This window comes from Vombatus ursinus, unplaced genomic scaffold (assembly GCF_900497805.2).
Source record: "Vombatus ursinus unplaced genomic scaffold, bare-nosed wombat genome assembly UNPS02014793.1, whole genome shotgun sequence".
NCBI classification, from domain to species: domain Eukaryota; kingdom Metazoa; phylum Chordata; class Mammalia; order Diprotodontia; family Vombatidae; genus Vombatus; species Vombatus ursinus.
This window is the reverse complement of record NW_020954571.1, coordinates 10,804,796-10,820,459: the sequence shown is the minus strand read 5'-3', so window position 1 is coordinate 10,820,459 and position 15,664 is coordinate 10,804,796. Positions and strand designations below refer to the sequence as shown.

General features: G+C 39.1%; 1 pseudogene; it reads left to right on the top strand.

Moving 5' to 3' along the window:
- Positions 1-4,905: 4,905 nt before the first annotated feature.
- Positions 4,906-5,286, top strand: LOC114048399 (annotated as a pseudogene).
- The last annotated feature ends 10,378 nt before the right edge of the window (positions 5,287-15,664 follow it).

Sequence of the window (15,664 nt, the reverse complement as noted above, 5' to 3'; positions counted from 1 at the left end):
ATAAACATTTGAGAGCTATATGTGATCCTTTCTCTTCCCATTCAATAATTGCCAGAGGTTAGTATATCTAGCTTTTAAAATTTATAATTTATTTTTATTTATTTTAAATATTTTTTCTTTTTAAATTTTGAGTTCTAAATTCTCTCTTTCCCTCCCACCCCTCCCCTACCCATTGAGGTGAGCAAAATTTTATCAATTACGCATGTGAAATCATGCAAAACATTTCCATATTAGTCACATTTAAAAAAGCAAAAAAAAAAACTTAAAAAGCAAGAAAATTATACTTCAATTTTCATTCAGAGCTCATCACTTCTCTCTCTGGATGTATATAACATTTCTTCATCATGAATGCTTTGAAATGGTTTTGGACCATTGTATTGATGAGAGTAGCCAAGATTTTCACAGTTGATCATCATTACAACATTGCTGTTACTGTGGACAATGATCTTCTAGTTCTTCTCACTTCACTTTGCATCAGTTTATAGAAATCCTCCTTGGTTTTTCTGATCATCATTTCTTATAGCACAATAGCATTCTATTGCTGTCATGTACCACAACTTGTTCAGCCATTCCCCTATTGGTGAGCATCTCATCCATTTCCAATTATTTGCCACTGCAAAAAGAGCTGCTGTACATAATTTTATGCACACAAGTCCTCTTCCTTTTTCTTTGATCTCTTTGGGATACAGACCTAGTAGTGGTATTGCTTGGTCAAAGGGTATGCATGGTTTTATAGCACTTTGAGCATAGGTCCAAATTGTTCTCCAGAATGGGTGAAACAGTTCACAACTCCACCAACAATTTATTATTGTAGCTATTTTTTCAAACATCTGTCATTTCTGATAGGTGTGAGGCGGTACTTCAGACTTGTTTTAATTTGCATTTCTCTAATCAATAGTGATTTAGAGCATTTTTTATATGACTATAGATAGCTTTAATTTCTTCATCTGAAAACTGACTGTTCATATCCTTTGGCCATTGATCAATTGAGGAATGGCTCTTTTTTTATAACTTTGACTCAGTTCCTTGTATATTTGAGAAATGATAAGAGAAACTTGGCTGTAGAAAGTGATATTTCATTGTCTATGGTATGTTTTATCAAAATGTAGTTTCCCTGATTTTTTCTTTTAATTCGGTCTACTTTTGCTTTTGCTTTGTCTGAAATCATAATTGCTACCTCTGCCTTTTTTTGCTTCAGCTGAATGAAGCATAATAGATTTTGTTCTAGCCCTTCATTTTGACCCTGTGTGTGTCTTTCTATTTCAATTGTGTCTCTTGTTTTTTATATTGTTTAATATTTTATTTTTCCCAATTACATATAAGACAATTTTAACTTTTTTTCAAATTTTGAATTCCAAATTATCTTTTTCCCTCTCCCCCCCCATTGAGAAGGCAAACAGTTTGACATAGGTTATACATGTATAGTGATGCAAAACACATTTCCACGTAAGTCAGTCTGTGAAAGAAAACACAGACAAAAAAAAATAAATAAAGTAAAGAAAAAGTGTCTTTGATCTGCATTCAGGTTCTGCCAGTTCTTTCTCTGGAAATGGATAGCACCTTTCATCATAAGTCCTACAGAATTATCTTGGATCATTGTATTGCTGAAAATAGAGAAGTTATTCATAGTAGATCATCATACACTATTGCTGTTACTGTGTACAACATTCTCCTGGTTCTGTTCACTTCACTTTGCATGAGTTCATGTAAGTCTATCCATTGTTTTTCTGACAGCATCCTGCTCATCATTTCTTAAAGCACAATAGTATTCCATCACAATCATCTACAACTTGTTCAACCATTCCCCAATTGATGGACATCCCCTCAATTTCCAATTCTTTGCCACCACTAAAAGAGCTGCTATAAATATTTTTGTACACATAGGTCCTTTTCCTTTTTTTTTTTTTAGTCTCTTTGGGATACAGACCTAGTAGTGGTACTGCTTGGTCAAAGGGTATGCATGGTTCTATAGCCTTTAGGGCATAGTTCAAAATTGCTCTCCAGAATGGTTGAATCAGTATACAACTTCACCAATTGTATATTAGTGTTTTAATTTTCCCACATCCTCTCTAATATTTGTCATTTTCCTTTTCTGTCATATTTGCGAATCTAACAGGTGTGAGGTAGCAGCACAGAGTTGTTTGTTTTAATTTGAATTTCTCTCATCAATAGTGACTTAGAGCATTTTTAATGTGACTATAGATAGCTTTGATTACTCTGTCTGAAAACTTCCTTTTCATATATCCTTTGACCATTTATCAATTGAGGAGTGGTTCTTATTTCTATAAATTTGACTCAGTTTTCTTTATGTTTCAGAGATGAAGTCTTCATCAGAGAAACTCACTGTAAAAATTTTTTTCACAGTAATGATTACCAACTATATATTTCCCTCCATCCTATTTTCCACCTGTTTATCCTACTTTCTCTTTCCTTTTACCCTGTCTATTCTCAAAAGTGTTTTACCTCTGACTTTTACCTCCCCCAAACTGCCCTGACTTCTATCAGCTTCCTCCCACCCCTTCTCTTATCCCCTCCCTTTCCTACTTTCCTGTATGGTAAGATAGATTTGTACACCCAATTGAGTGTATATATTATTCCTTCTTTGAGCCAATTCTGATGAGAGTAAGCTTCATGTGCTCCCTTCCCCAATCCTCCCATTTTCCCCTCCACTGTAAAATCTCTTTCAGGCCTCTCTTATGACAGATAATTTATCACATTCTGCCTCTGCCTTTCCACTTCTCCTAGTGCATTCTTCTTTGCCATCCCTTAATTTTATTTTTTTTTATATAATCATACCATCACATTCAACTTACACCTCTGCTTTCTGTCTATGTGTACCCCTAACTACCCTAATAATGAGAAAGTTTTTAGGAGTTATAAATATAATTTACCTATGTGGGAATGCAAACAGTTTAACTTTATCAAATCCCTTATGATTTCTCTTTCCTGTTTATCTTTTTATGTTTCTTTTGCATCTTGTATTTGAAAGTTAAGTTTTCTATTCAGATCTGGTCTTTTCATAAGGAATGCTTAAAAGTCCTCCATTTCATTGAATATCCATTTTTAAATTTTTTTTATTAATTTATTTGGATTTATCAACAATCACTTCCATAAGCTTTTGAGTTTTAAATTTTTCTCCCCCTCCCTCTCTCCCTCCCTCCTCAAGACGACTCACAATCTGATACAGGCTATACGTATACATTCCTATTAAACATATTTTCACATGAGTGATATTGCAGGGAAGAATTAGAACCAATAGGAAGAACCACCAGAAAGAGGAAACAAAACAAAACAGAAGAAAAAAATAGCAAATAGTCTGCTTTGATCTGCATTCAAACTCCATAGTTCTTTCTTTGGATGTGGATAGCATTTCCCATCATGAGACCTTTGGAGATGTCTTAGATCCTTGTATTGCTGAGAAGGGCTAAGTCTATCAATGTTAGTCATTGCACAACATGACTGTTACTGTGTACAATCTTCTCCTGGTTCTGCCCTTGAATGTCCATTTTTGACCTGAAGGACTATACTCAGGTTTGCTGGGTAAGTGATTTTGGTTGTAATCCTAACTCCTTTGCATACCAGAATATCATATTCCAAGCCTTCCACTTCTTTAACTTGGAAGCTACTAAATGTTGTGTGATCCTTAATAAGGATCCTTACAGAGATCCTTACTCTGTGACATTTGAATTGTTTCTTTCTGGATGCTTGCAATATTTTCTCCTTGACCTGGGGCTGTGATGTTCCTGGAAGTTTTAATTTTGGAATCTCTTTCAGGAGATGATTGGTAGATCCTTTCAATTTCTAATTTGCCCTCTGGACCTAAGTAGTTTTCCTTTATAGTTTCTTAAAATATGATGTCTAGGTTCTTTTTTTGATCATGACTTTCAGGTAGTCCAATCTTAAACTAACTCTCCTTGATTTATTTTCCAGGTCATTTGTTTTTCTAATGAGATATTTCACATTTTCTTCTTCTTTTTTTCATTTTTTGATTTTATTTTATTGTTTCTTGGTGTCTCAAGGAGTCATTACCTTTTACTTGCCCAATTCTAATTTTTAAGAAATTACTTTCTACGGTGAGCTTCTGTGCCTCATTTTACAATTGACCTATTCTGCTTATAAGGAGTTCTTTACCATTAGGCCAATTCTGTTTTTTAAGGTGTTATTTTCCTCAGTATTTTTTTGTGCCTCATTGACCAAGATGTTAATTCTCTTTTCATAATTTTCATATACCACTTTCATTTCTTTTCTCAATTTTTCTTCTACCACTCATCTCTTTCTTTAACTCTTCCAGGAATTCTTGTTGGACTTGGGTCCAATTAAAATTTTTCTTTGAGGCTTTGCTTGTAGCTTTTTTCACACAGTTGTCTTCTGAGTTTATCTCTTGGTCGTCCCTGCCACAGTAGTAGCTTTCTATGATCAACTTCTTTTTTTGTGGTTTGCTCATTTTCCAGCCTATTTCTTGACTTTTAACTTTATGTTAAAGTTGGGCTCCACTCACTTGGGTGTGAGGAGGGGCTCTCCCAAGCTTCAGGATTTTTTTGTTCTGTTGTTATCAGAGCTAGTTTTATGGGGGTTTCTTTTGTCACTTCCAATGTGATAAGATCAGGGCAGAGATGTGGTCGCTGCTCTGGTCTTTACCCAGGTAGGGCTCCAGGTCCCCTGCAACCACAAGCTCTATCATTACTCTCTGACTTTGAGTTGTGACCAGGGCCCCTGCTCTCTTGCACCATGAGTGCTTCTCTTCATCCTGTTTTTCTCAAGTCTTGTGTTTGTATTTCAGATATTCTACTTAGCTCTGGTCTTTTCATCAAGAATGCTTGGAAGTATTCTATTTCATTAAAAATCCATTTCCCTGGGAGGCTGCGGTGGGAGGTGGTGGGAGCTGCCAGCTGCGGAGCCGCCGCTATGGCAGAGGAGATCAGCAAAGCTCAGACTGCCCAGCCCGGGGGAGACACCATCTTTGGGAAAATAATTCACGAGGAAATCCCAGCCAAAATAATTTTTGAGGATGACTGCTGTCTTGCTTTCCATATGTTTACCCACAAGCCCCAACTCATTTCCTGGTGATAACCTAAGAAACCCATTACCCAGAAATCTGTTGCAGAAGAAGATGATAAAAATCTTCTTGGACATTTAATGATTGTTGACAAGAAATGTGCAGCTGACCTGGGTCTAAAGAGAGGATACCGAATGGTGATCAATGAAGGTGCAGATGGAGGGCAATCTGTCTATCGTATCCATCTGCATGTCCTTGGAGGACATCAGATGAAATGGCCTCCTGGATAAACTGTTGGAATGATTTGTTTTATTTAGGGATCAAGGCAGGTTTGAAACATATATGTTAAGCTGAGTATACTTAATGTTTTCTGTGAAATAAGAAATTGGGAAATCACTTCAAAATGTACACAATAAATGATAGTTATCTGTTTCCCAGGGGAGAAAAAAATCCATTTCCCTCCTGTAGCATTTTAGTTTGTTTTGCTGAATAAGTTGTTCTAAGTTGTAAGCCTATTGCTTTTGCCTTTTTAAATATTTTATTTCTAGTTTTCCACACCTTTATAGTGGTAGCTGCTAAATCTTGTATGGTATTGACTGTAATTCCTTGGTTCTTGAACTCTTTCTTTCTGGTTCTTGAATCAGGACTTTATGTTAAGGCCAAACTCTGAGCACTCTTGGAGGGAACAGCTGGGTTTTGTTTGGTCTTGATTCGTATTCTCTAATCCTATTGCTACTTCTTCTGGATATTGAGTTCTGTGTACTTCAATGACTTCAGGGGCCACTTAGGCCAAGGATCTGCAAGCTCTCAATGTACCCAGAGGGGTCTGGCCTAGGGCAAAGTCTGATCTATTTCGTTCTGATCTGAGCTTTGTAAGCTCCTGACCCTGGTTTGGGTCTGCGTAATATAACTATGGGCTTGCCCCTGGTTGGAGCTCCAATAGATTGCTACTGGTCCCAGACTCTTGTTAATTAATTGGAAGGCTCTGTAACTTTTGAAGTGAAACAATCACAGACCCCCTTGCTTGGTCTGAGCTCTTCCCTGGTTATTCAACTGCAGGCCTCAGACTGGACTAGGAGTTGAATTCAAGACCAGACTACAGGATAAAAACCTCATAGCTGTTACTTACTTCTATTCCTATTCCTTGATCAGAACCAGAAATATTCCTTCTTCTCTCTACAATGCTACATTTGGGATAGGATTCCTCTTATTTTCTACAGAAGGTAATTTTCTCTGCTCCATCAATGTCTCTAGCAGCTATTATCTCTTGATTCAAGAAAACTAGAAAGTTGGTGGTGGAGGGCGGGCAGTTCTGAAGGGCTTTGAATGCCAAACAAAGGATTTCATATTTGGTAGAGAACCACTGGAGTTTGTTGTCATTCGTAATTCCTTTCTGAAGAGGACCAATGGCATCACGGGATGATGTCACGACTAGCAAATGAATTGGATTTAAGTGAGACAAAGTTGCACAAAGTACAACTTCCAGAGAGATCAAAGTCTAGTGGCTAGACAAAAGTCAAGAAGACTCGTGATGGCTCAGGATGCAGTGGATGACTTTGGTGTCTTTAATACCTGACCAATCTGTGAGCTCTCCACAGCACCTGCTTCAGCCATCTTCATGACCACTGGAACAATTATTCTCATTTTTCTCTTCTACCAAGGGAAGTCTTCACAAGCTTGGGGTATACATCCCCCTAACTCAGTGATGGGTTTGAGGACTGTCAGTTGCTCTCAACCTACTTTAGCCCATTTGTCAAGATGGTTTTGCTGGGGGAATGGCTGCTGCACATGCTACAGCTTGGACACCAAAGATGGAAAAGCTGCCCTGAAAAGGGCTCATTAAGCAGTCACACCAGAGGTGCTAGTCCTCCCTGAATACCCTATACATTTCATTGAGGGATGACATGGTCAGATCCTGCTATACTTAAAAAAATAATGCAACTAGAAAGGGCTATAAGAGAGGAAAGAAACAGAAGAGCATTGATTTGAGCACACATTTACATAAAAGATGGGTCCCTGAGGAGTGAAATCTGTGTACCCACACAGCCCCCCAGGGAAACTTTTGGCCCCAGAGATGGCAGGCATGGAGAAGCAATGATAGAGCCTCTTGGCACCAGAGATAGAAACTAAGGACAGGCAGATATTCCACTTATTTTTCTCTAAGCTAAATTTTGAATTTATATACTAGACCCTGGGATTTGAGGTAGTGGGAAGGGTAGTAGCCCAAGTATAGCCCAAGTAGCCAAGTAGTTTGAGAGCTCTCTAATGAACTACAGGAACATGGAGTAGCATGAAAAAAAAAGCAAAAACATAAACAACCTGTGCTTACTCAATCATCTCTGAAGCAGCCACTGGCTGGTAGCTTGAGAGTTTCACCATCTAGTGGCCAAATTATATACTACATTTCCTTGCTGGGTAATGCATGTAATTAAGAAACTCAGGTTCTCCTGATTCCTAGTCTGGTGCTCTATCCACTGTACCACCCAGCTGCCCCCTTCCCCCCCACCTCCTTCAATTCAATCTACTTCCAATTCAAATTCAACTGCTGCTTCATGTGATTCACACCAGTTTAGTTCAAACAATATTTATTCTTCTCATCTTATGAGGCAAGAATGGAAGAGAGCACAACACATGAAAAATCTCTCAGGTTAGAGCTCATGGGGTTCATTAGGCCAACACTAAGACCAAAGGTACCACCTCCATGTGAGCCAATCAACAAGTAATTATGAAGTCAGTCAGTGATCAATAAACATTTAAGTCCCAGACACTGGAGATACAAACACACAGAAAAAAAGGACAACCCCTGCCCTCAAGGAGTGTACATTCTACACATACATAATAAATACAAGGTAATTAGTAGAACAGAAAAAGCATTTAAGTGCCTACTCTGTGCCAGGCACTATGCTAAATGCTTTACAAATATTATCTCATTTGATCTTCATAACAAACCTGGAAGGTAGGTGCTGTTGCCTCCATTTTGTAGTTGAGGAAACTGAGGCAAGCAGAGGCCACTTGGCTCTCACACAGCTAATAAATCAAATTTGACTTTGGGTCTACCAGGCTCCGGGTCCAGTGCTCTGCCTACTATGGTACCACCTAGCTGGGTGAGATACCATGAGTAGCTGGGGGGATCATGAAAGGTTTCAAGTAGAAGACAATAATTTAGCTCAATTCTGAATGAAGCAAATGAAGGATTTTAAGAGGCAGAGGTAAGGAGGTAATATATTGTAGGCAGCTAGGTGGCATTACTTTGCATGGAGCCCTGGACCTGGAGTCAGGAAAACTTGAGTTCAACTCACTAGTTGTGTGACCCTGGGCAAGTCACTCGGCCTCTGCTTGCCTCAGTTTCCTCAACTACAAAATGGGGGTAATACTAGTACCTACCTCCTAGGGTTGTTGTGAGGATCAGGTGTGATAGTATTTGTAAAGTATTTTACAAATCTTGAAGAGTTACATAAATGCTAACTACAATAACGATGATGATGATAATGATGGTGATGATGATGATTCTACAAGATGGGAGACAGAGGTAGTTGAATGTAAGGAACAGCTGGAAGGCCATTTTGGCTGTAGAGTGGTGAAGGGAAGAAACATATATATGTATATATATATATGTGTGTGTGTGTGTGTGTTTATATATGTATATATATGTGTTTGTGTATATATATATGTGTGTGTGTGTTTATATATGTATATATATGTGTGTGTGTGTGTATATATCACAAAGCTGAAAAGTTAGGTTGGGGCCAGACTATGAAAAATTTTAAATGCTAAAAAGAGAGTGGAGGTTCAATTTTAGAGCTGATAGAGAATCAATCACTAGAGTTTGCCGAATAGGAACGTGACATGGTCTGACTCATGCTTAAAGAAAGTCCCTTGGGCAGCTGAGTCCCTTGGGCTTGCCTCTTCAAGTTGAGAGGTCCATTAGGAAGCTCTAGCATTACCTCAGGTGAATGAAGATGATGAGGACCTGTCAGTATTATGTGAAAGAATCCTTGTTCACTGGAGAAAGACTGGACCGCAGGCCTGGTTTGCCATCTCATTCGTAGATTAAGAGCTGGAGAGGGCCATCTCCAGTCATCCTGATCTATATCTTACCACTGGACCCAGATGGCTCCAGAGAAAATGAGGCTAGTGACTCTGCACAGCCCTCCCTCACTTAAATCCAATTCGCTTGCCCATCATGGCATCACCACTCTGATGTCATGGTCTGAAGGACAAACAACAACAATTTAATTGTGTGTTACCTGCTTTTTTCCCTAGGTTTCAGAAAGCAGGCAAACAGCCAGGTATGTGTAGCTATTGCCATAACAGCACCCACCAAGTGTGTATGCCTAACCCATGCCACTGGCACATATTCTTATTCCACAATTCCCCATTTGGGATGTTTGTGCTACCATAAGTCATATTGCAAAGAATATTTGTTATATATAGAACCTTTATTTCTTGACATTGACCTCCTAGGGGTATATGCCCAGTAGTGAGATTACTGGGTCAAAGGATACATAGGAATAGTTTAATAATGTTCTTGCATAATTCCAAGTTGTTTTACGGAACAGTTTAACCAGTTCATAGCTCCAATTGTCTAATGTACCTAACTTTCCACAGCCCCTCTGTCGTTGTTTCTATCATCTTCAAAAACTTGATGGTATGACATAAAACCTCAGAGTTTTAAAATTTTACATCTCTCTTATTATATCATCTTTGGAACAATTTTTCATATATTTAACTTGTGCATTTCTTCATCTGGACATTTTACATTCTTGGACCACTTATCTATTCAGGATTGGCTTTTAGTTTTATGTATTTGTGTCAATTCCTTATGTATGTTAGCTCTCTATTTTATGACTCCATCAAATTAACCCTGAAGGCTAATTAATTAACAGTAAGTTAATTAAGTGTCAGTGGGGATTTCATAACCTTCATAGGGAGTGACTTTCAAAGGCAGGTTAAGTATATCTGTTTACCAAGTAATTTCACATTTGTTGTTGTTCTGTCACGTGTAACTCTTTGTGACCCCATTTAGAGGTTTCTTGGCAAAGATACTGGGGTGTTTTGCCATTTTCTTCTCCAATTCACTTTATAGATGAGGCACTGAGGCAAACAGGGTGAAGTGACTTGCTCAGGGTCACACATCTAGGAAATGTTTGCAGTCAGATTTTAACTCAGGAAGATGAGTCCTCCTGACTCCAGGTCTTGTGCTCTATCTACTGTGCTAGTGTTAGTCATGCTTTCTACATCAGTTATATTCTGTTCTGTGACGCCTTCATGTAAGAAGCCTAGTGCAACATAGGATACTTCTATGAGGAGATTTCCAGATACCTCCAGATAAAGGTCAAGGCCCTATAGTTACATCAGGTTTGTTAGGGGATTCATTCGATTGATCAGGGACCCCCCTGAATGCTATATACTTGCCTACTGAATTCTCTTATAAAGTAAAATGTAGTTCCACTTAACTTCTCCTATTTCCTTTTGCTATTTCTAACGGAAAATCAGTCTTTTAAATAAATATACATATAATCAATTGAAACTTGCATGATGATTTTAAAACCATGTTTTGTTTTTTGTTTTGTAGGCAATTGAGGTTAAGTGACTTGCCCAGGGTCACACTACTAGTAAGTGTCAAGTGTCTGGTCTGAGGCCGGATTTGAACTCAAGTCCTCCTGACTTCATGGCTGGTGCTCTATCTACTGTGCCACCTAGCTACCCCTCAACAGGAATATTTGAATGAAATAGTTGCATGCCCATTTCCTCCCCTGAAAAATATGTTCAGTTTTACTGGGTAGATGATTCTTGGTTGTAATCCAACCTCCTTTACCTAGCTGCCCCCTCATGTTTTCTTTTTTAAAATATTATTTATTATTTTTAACAACAATTTTTAAAATTTGAATTCCAAGTTCTCTTCCTTCCTCCAGTCCTTCCCCCACCCATTGAGAAAGCAAGCAATATATCAATTATACATGTGAAATCATGCAAAATATATTAGCCATTAAACCATATTTTCGATAGCTTCCATAACATACTTTGTTTCCCTGGTAAATTTATCTGGTTCCCTGGTGATACAGATATTTTTCTATCATTAAGATTTAATGGCTTATAACTTCACTGACTTTCCTTGTATCAGAGATTCCAATAATAAAAGAGAAGCAATATTGTGTAGTGCATAGAGGGCTAGTCTTTTAATCAAGAAGACCCAGGTCCAAGTCCTGCCAATGACCTGACCATAAACAAGTCACAACCTCTCAGTATTTCAGGAAACTCTAAAATTGAAAGTCTCAAGGATAATGAAACCTTTGTTCTGTGAAGTCTGGATTCAGTCAAAGGGCCTCACCTGAGGACCCAGAGGGCCACACGTGGCCTCAGGTTCCCAACCCCTGGTGTTGGGGGTTTCTACATGTCAGGTTCTCTATACTGATTAAATTCCAGGTCAAGATAACACTTCTCCCCCACCTACTGACATAAATAAATTATTCCAAAATTTTTTTCACTAATAATCTTAATAATCAAAATATGTGGTAGAGGGAGACTATGTAGCTTAGTGGAAAGAGCATAAGATTTGCCCGCAAAGGACCTGTGTTTGAATTCTAGCTTCGTGACTTACTACCTGTGTGACCTTGAGGCAGTCACTTACTATCTCTGGTCTTATTTCTTCATTTATAAAAAGAGTCAGTTAGACTAGATTATCTTTAAAGTCTCTTCTAGCTCTAAATCATTTGATTCCATTAATTAGGCAGATGTGAATATATGGTTCATAAATACAGGTGGCCTCCCATTTTTTTTTCTTTTAATAACATCCTTAGGAGATAGTAACAGCACAGGGAATTTTGGATCAAAACTTATGATCAGTTTAGTAACCCATTGTTTAATGGATATATTTTATAGACCTTCTAATATAAATTCAGAGTGGTCACAGAGAACCTGGTAAAAGATGCAGTTAAAGCTGAAGCTGCTAATGAAAGGGCCAACACAATTTTGGGTACCCCCAGGAAACACAGCAGAAATGCTTCTCCTCTTGTGTAAAATGATAGTGTGCCCACACCTGTAGTCTTATGGACAAGAGTGTCACTTGAGAAGGATGTGATGGAGGAGCTCCCAGGGAAAGTAAGGAGGAATGGAGGGATAGGAGTGGGCACAGGGAAAGGAATGACCTTATAAGAATAAACAAAAAGACTTTTCATCCTGGAAAAGCAAAGAGGGGATATAATCTAGTGCTGATTGGTGAATGGATGAAGGACTTTGTACAATCTGGAAATACTAGGACAAAAAAAGATTTTCTGATTCTGACCCCACCCCCTGTGAAGCTGGAGAGAAAGTGGGAAACTAGGAACAGATAAAGGAAAGTCCTCACAATGAGCAGTGAATTATGGAACTTCTTTTTAAAAAATCAGGCTGATTTCAGCGATGTCAAACATGAAGCCTTTGGTGGCAGCATTCCTGAGTGCAACCTGAACCAGATTAAAATATAATTGGGAAATATTTAATAAAACAAGTAAAAATATGATAAAAACAGATAATGTTACATTTTAAAATTGTCAATATGTGACCCATAGGAATTCTTATGTGTGGATTAGTGGCTCCCATTTCTATTTGAGTTCAACACCATTGATCTAGGGAACTCCCTGTGGAAGAACTCCTACTAATGGAGATCTCCACCTACTCTGTAACTTGAAGGCTTTCAGTAGGGGTCTTTAGCCCTTTTCTCATCATGGACTTCTCTGGTAGTCTGGAAAAGCCAATAGCCCTTCTCTCAGAATTATGTTTTTAAGTAATTGAAGGAAATGCTAAATTTCAGTTAGAGGTTAGTGAAAATAAATATATGTATATGTATATGTACATGGATATGGATATGGATATGTATGTGTATGTGTGTGTGTGTGTGTGTGTATCAGGGGCAGCTAAGTGGCATGGTGGATAGAGTGCCAGACCTAGAGTCTGAGGAAGACTCATTTTCCTGAGTTAAAATCTGGCCTCAGACACTTATTAGCTGTGTGACCCTGGGCAAGTCATTTAACCCTGTTTGTCTCAGTTTCCTCATCTGTTAAATGAGCTGGAGAAGTAAATGGCAAACCACCCCAGTATCTTTGCCAAGAAACCTCCAAATGGAATCCCAAAGAGTTAGACATGACTGTATGTATGTGTGCATACATATATACATACATATATACACACATACACACACATATATTTACCTACCCAAGTTCATGGACCCTCTGAAGTCCATCCACAGACCCTAAGTTAAGAACCCCTCTCCTAGAGGGTTAGTTGCTTATGGAACTCAGAGGTTAAATGACTTGCCCAAGGCCACGCAATCAGTATATAGGAGAAGTGGTATTTGAACTCTGGTCTTCCTGACTATGAGGCTGTTTCTCTCCACCATAACTTCTGCACACAAAAATGTGACAGAAACAAGAAATACATATGGGGCATGAAAAAGTTTGGATACATTTTTGAAGGACAGAGCCATGAAATTGGCATAATGGAAAAAATAAAACCTCAGGAATTAGGACCTTGGACAGAGAATCATAACACTTGGGTTCAAATCTTGGCTCTGTCCTAGATTATATAACTTTGGGAGAGTACCTCGCTGTTCTCAGCTGTAACATAGCACCCCTCCAGGACCTAAGAGTAGAGTCAGAACTCTTGGTTGCAGATTGGATCCCTTATCAGGTGACTGGCTACTGCTTCCAGGTTCAAAAGTATTCTGTGGTACTGTACTATTAAAACTATAGCTTACAGTCCCATATATTTACCTTTAATAGTTATCCAGTAGATACAATTAGCTCAAATAATAATGGTACACTCTGGGCAAGTCACTTAACCCCCAATTGCCTTGCCAAAAAAAAAAGAAGAAAAATGGTACACTCGAAGACAGTAGCTGTAAAACATCTGCATATACTTTGGGTGCAATCTCCCACAAATACAATAAGAAGAGAGCGCATATATGAAGTCCATGGCCCTGATGTCCTTTCTCTTCCCATGATATTGTTATGCTTCTCCTCCAGCTGCAGTAACTATTGGGTGCAATTGTGCATCTAGGCTTCCTGGGTCTACTCCTCTCTCAGGCTCAACTCCCAAATGCCAGGGCTAATTCAATCCATAGCTGGCTCTTTTCTGTTGCCAGGGGTTGCTCTCTTTAGATCTGCCTCCAAAGACCCGGCTGTCTCTACTGGGCATGCTGTCTCTCATTTGGACGGTCAATCTGATAGAAAATGCAATGGTGGAAAAGGAGAGATCCCACCCTCCCTGGAAGAGATGCTAGGAGAAAAACAATCTCCCCTCCAGAGCTGGGCTTTTCCTCCACTGCTGTTCTTATTTACACTGCCTAAGGTCACCTACTCCTTGAAACTGCTTCCGGCTTCAACTATCTCCAAGTTGGCAAGCTAGCTTTTAAAAAGATTCCCAGGGCATAGCTAATCTTTGGCCAGTAAGCTGTTCTGCAGTCATGGAGGAGAAAACTTCTTCACAGTTCACGGAGGGAAACAATATAGCTTAAGCCCTGCCGTTCCCTTAAGATATGAACATAACTGTGTTGCGTTGTGTCAGTGACAGGCTCCTGGGGTGATTCTATGGCAGGAGGGACAGGGGGAGGGGAATTATTCACCAAGCCTCCTGCTCAACTCAACTATCCACTTTAGTAAAATGGATTAGATTGTTTTAGAAGCCCTTTACAACTCTGACTCAGTATGAAAACAACTACTGAAAGAATTTGGGATAAACCAGACTTTTCAGACTGATTCTGGAAGAATGATTGGCCATTTTTCTTGGAGTTTTCCTTTGGGGTTGCTACTTGATGAAGGTTCTGCAGGTTTAGCCCACAGTTTTGCAAATGAGTAACTCTTTGTTCCCTGCCTTCTTTATCACTATGAATATTAATTTCCTGATATATATTTTTGGAGAATGAGAAGGCACTGCCCTTCCCTAGTTTTCCTCGTTCTCTCTACAGACCAGGAAGCCATTTGGCTCTTGGTCTGGGGCTACACTGGGTGCTATGCTAAGGACAGGTGATAAAGGTAAAGTGAGATGGGAGTCATTATGAGTGTATTTTATAAATCCATTCATTTTCTCCTGACTTCCCTTGGTGAAGGTGATGCGGTTTGGGGTTGCTTGGAACCCCAAAATATCAGGGTACAGGTGGTGTTGTCCTGGAATGAATTCATCTACTCAAACCTTCCAGTCTAGCGACATGCTTTATTGTATCGCCTATAGAATGGGCAGTGTTCTTAGTGAACCTGCGGCTTAATGGGGGTGAGACTGATGCTTATATACAAAAGGGACAATGAAAGGATCTGCATGGGATTAATGAGTGGTAAATAGACTGTGGTGGGTCAGGGGGCAACAGTGAAAGTAATATCTTGTAGGCTAATTAGGTGATATTAATGGGATTAAGGAGTGGTCTATATGCAAGTAGTCAGGGGTGGGCCAGTTGCTCAGGGTGGAGGCATCAGTGATCTGGGCTGCTGATACGCATGGGAAAACTCTGGGCCTGGGCTGCTTTCAAAGATGTGGTCTTTTCCTTTTAGGGGTCCAGGTCCCATCACCCCATCAAAGGGGATGATAAATCTTGCACTGCCTGCAACATAGGGTTGTTGAGGGGAATTAAATGAAATACTGGGAAGTGCTGCTATATGAATATCAGCTTTTACTCTTATTATTGGCCTTGCCTGAGCT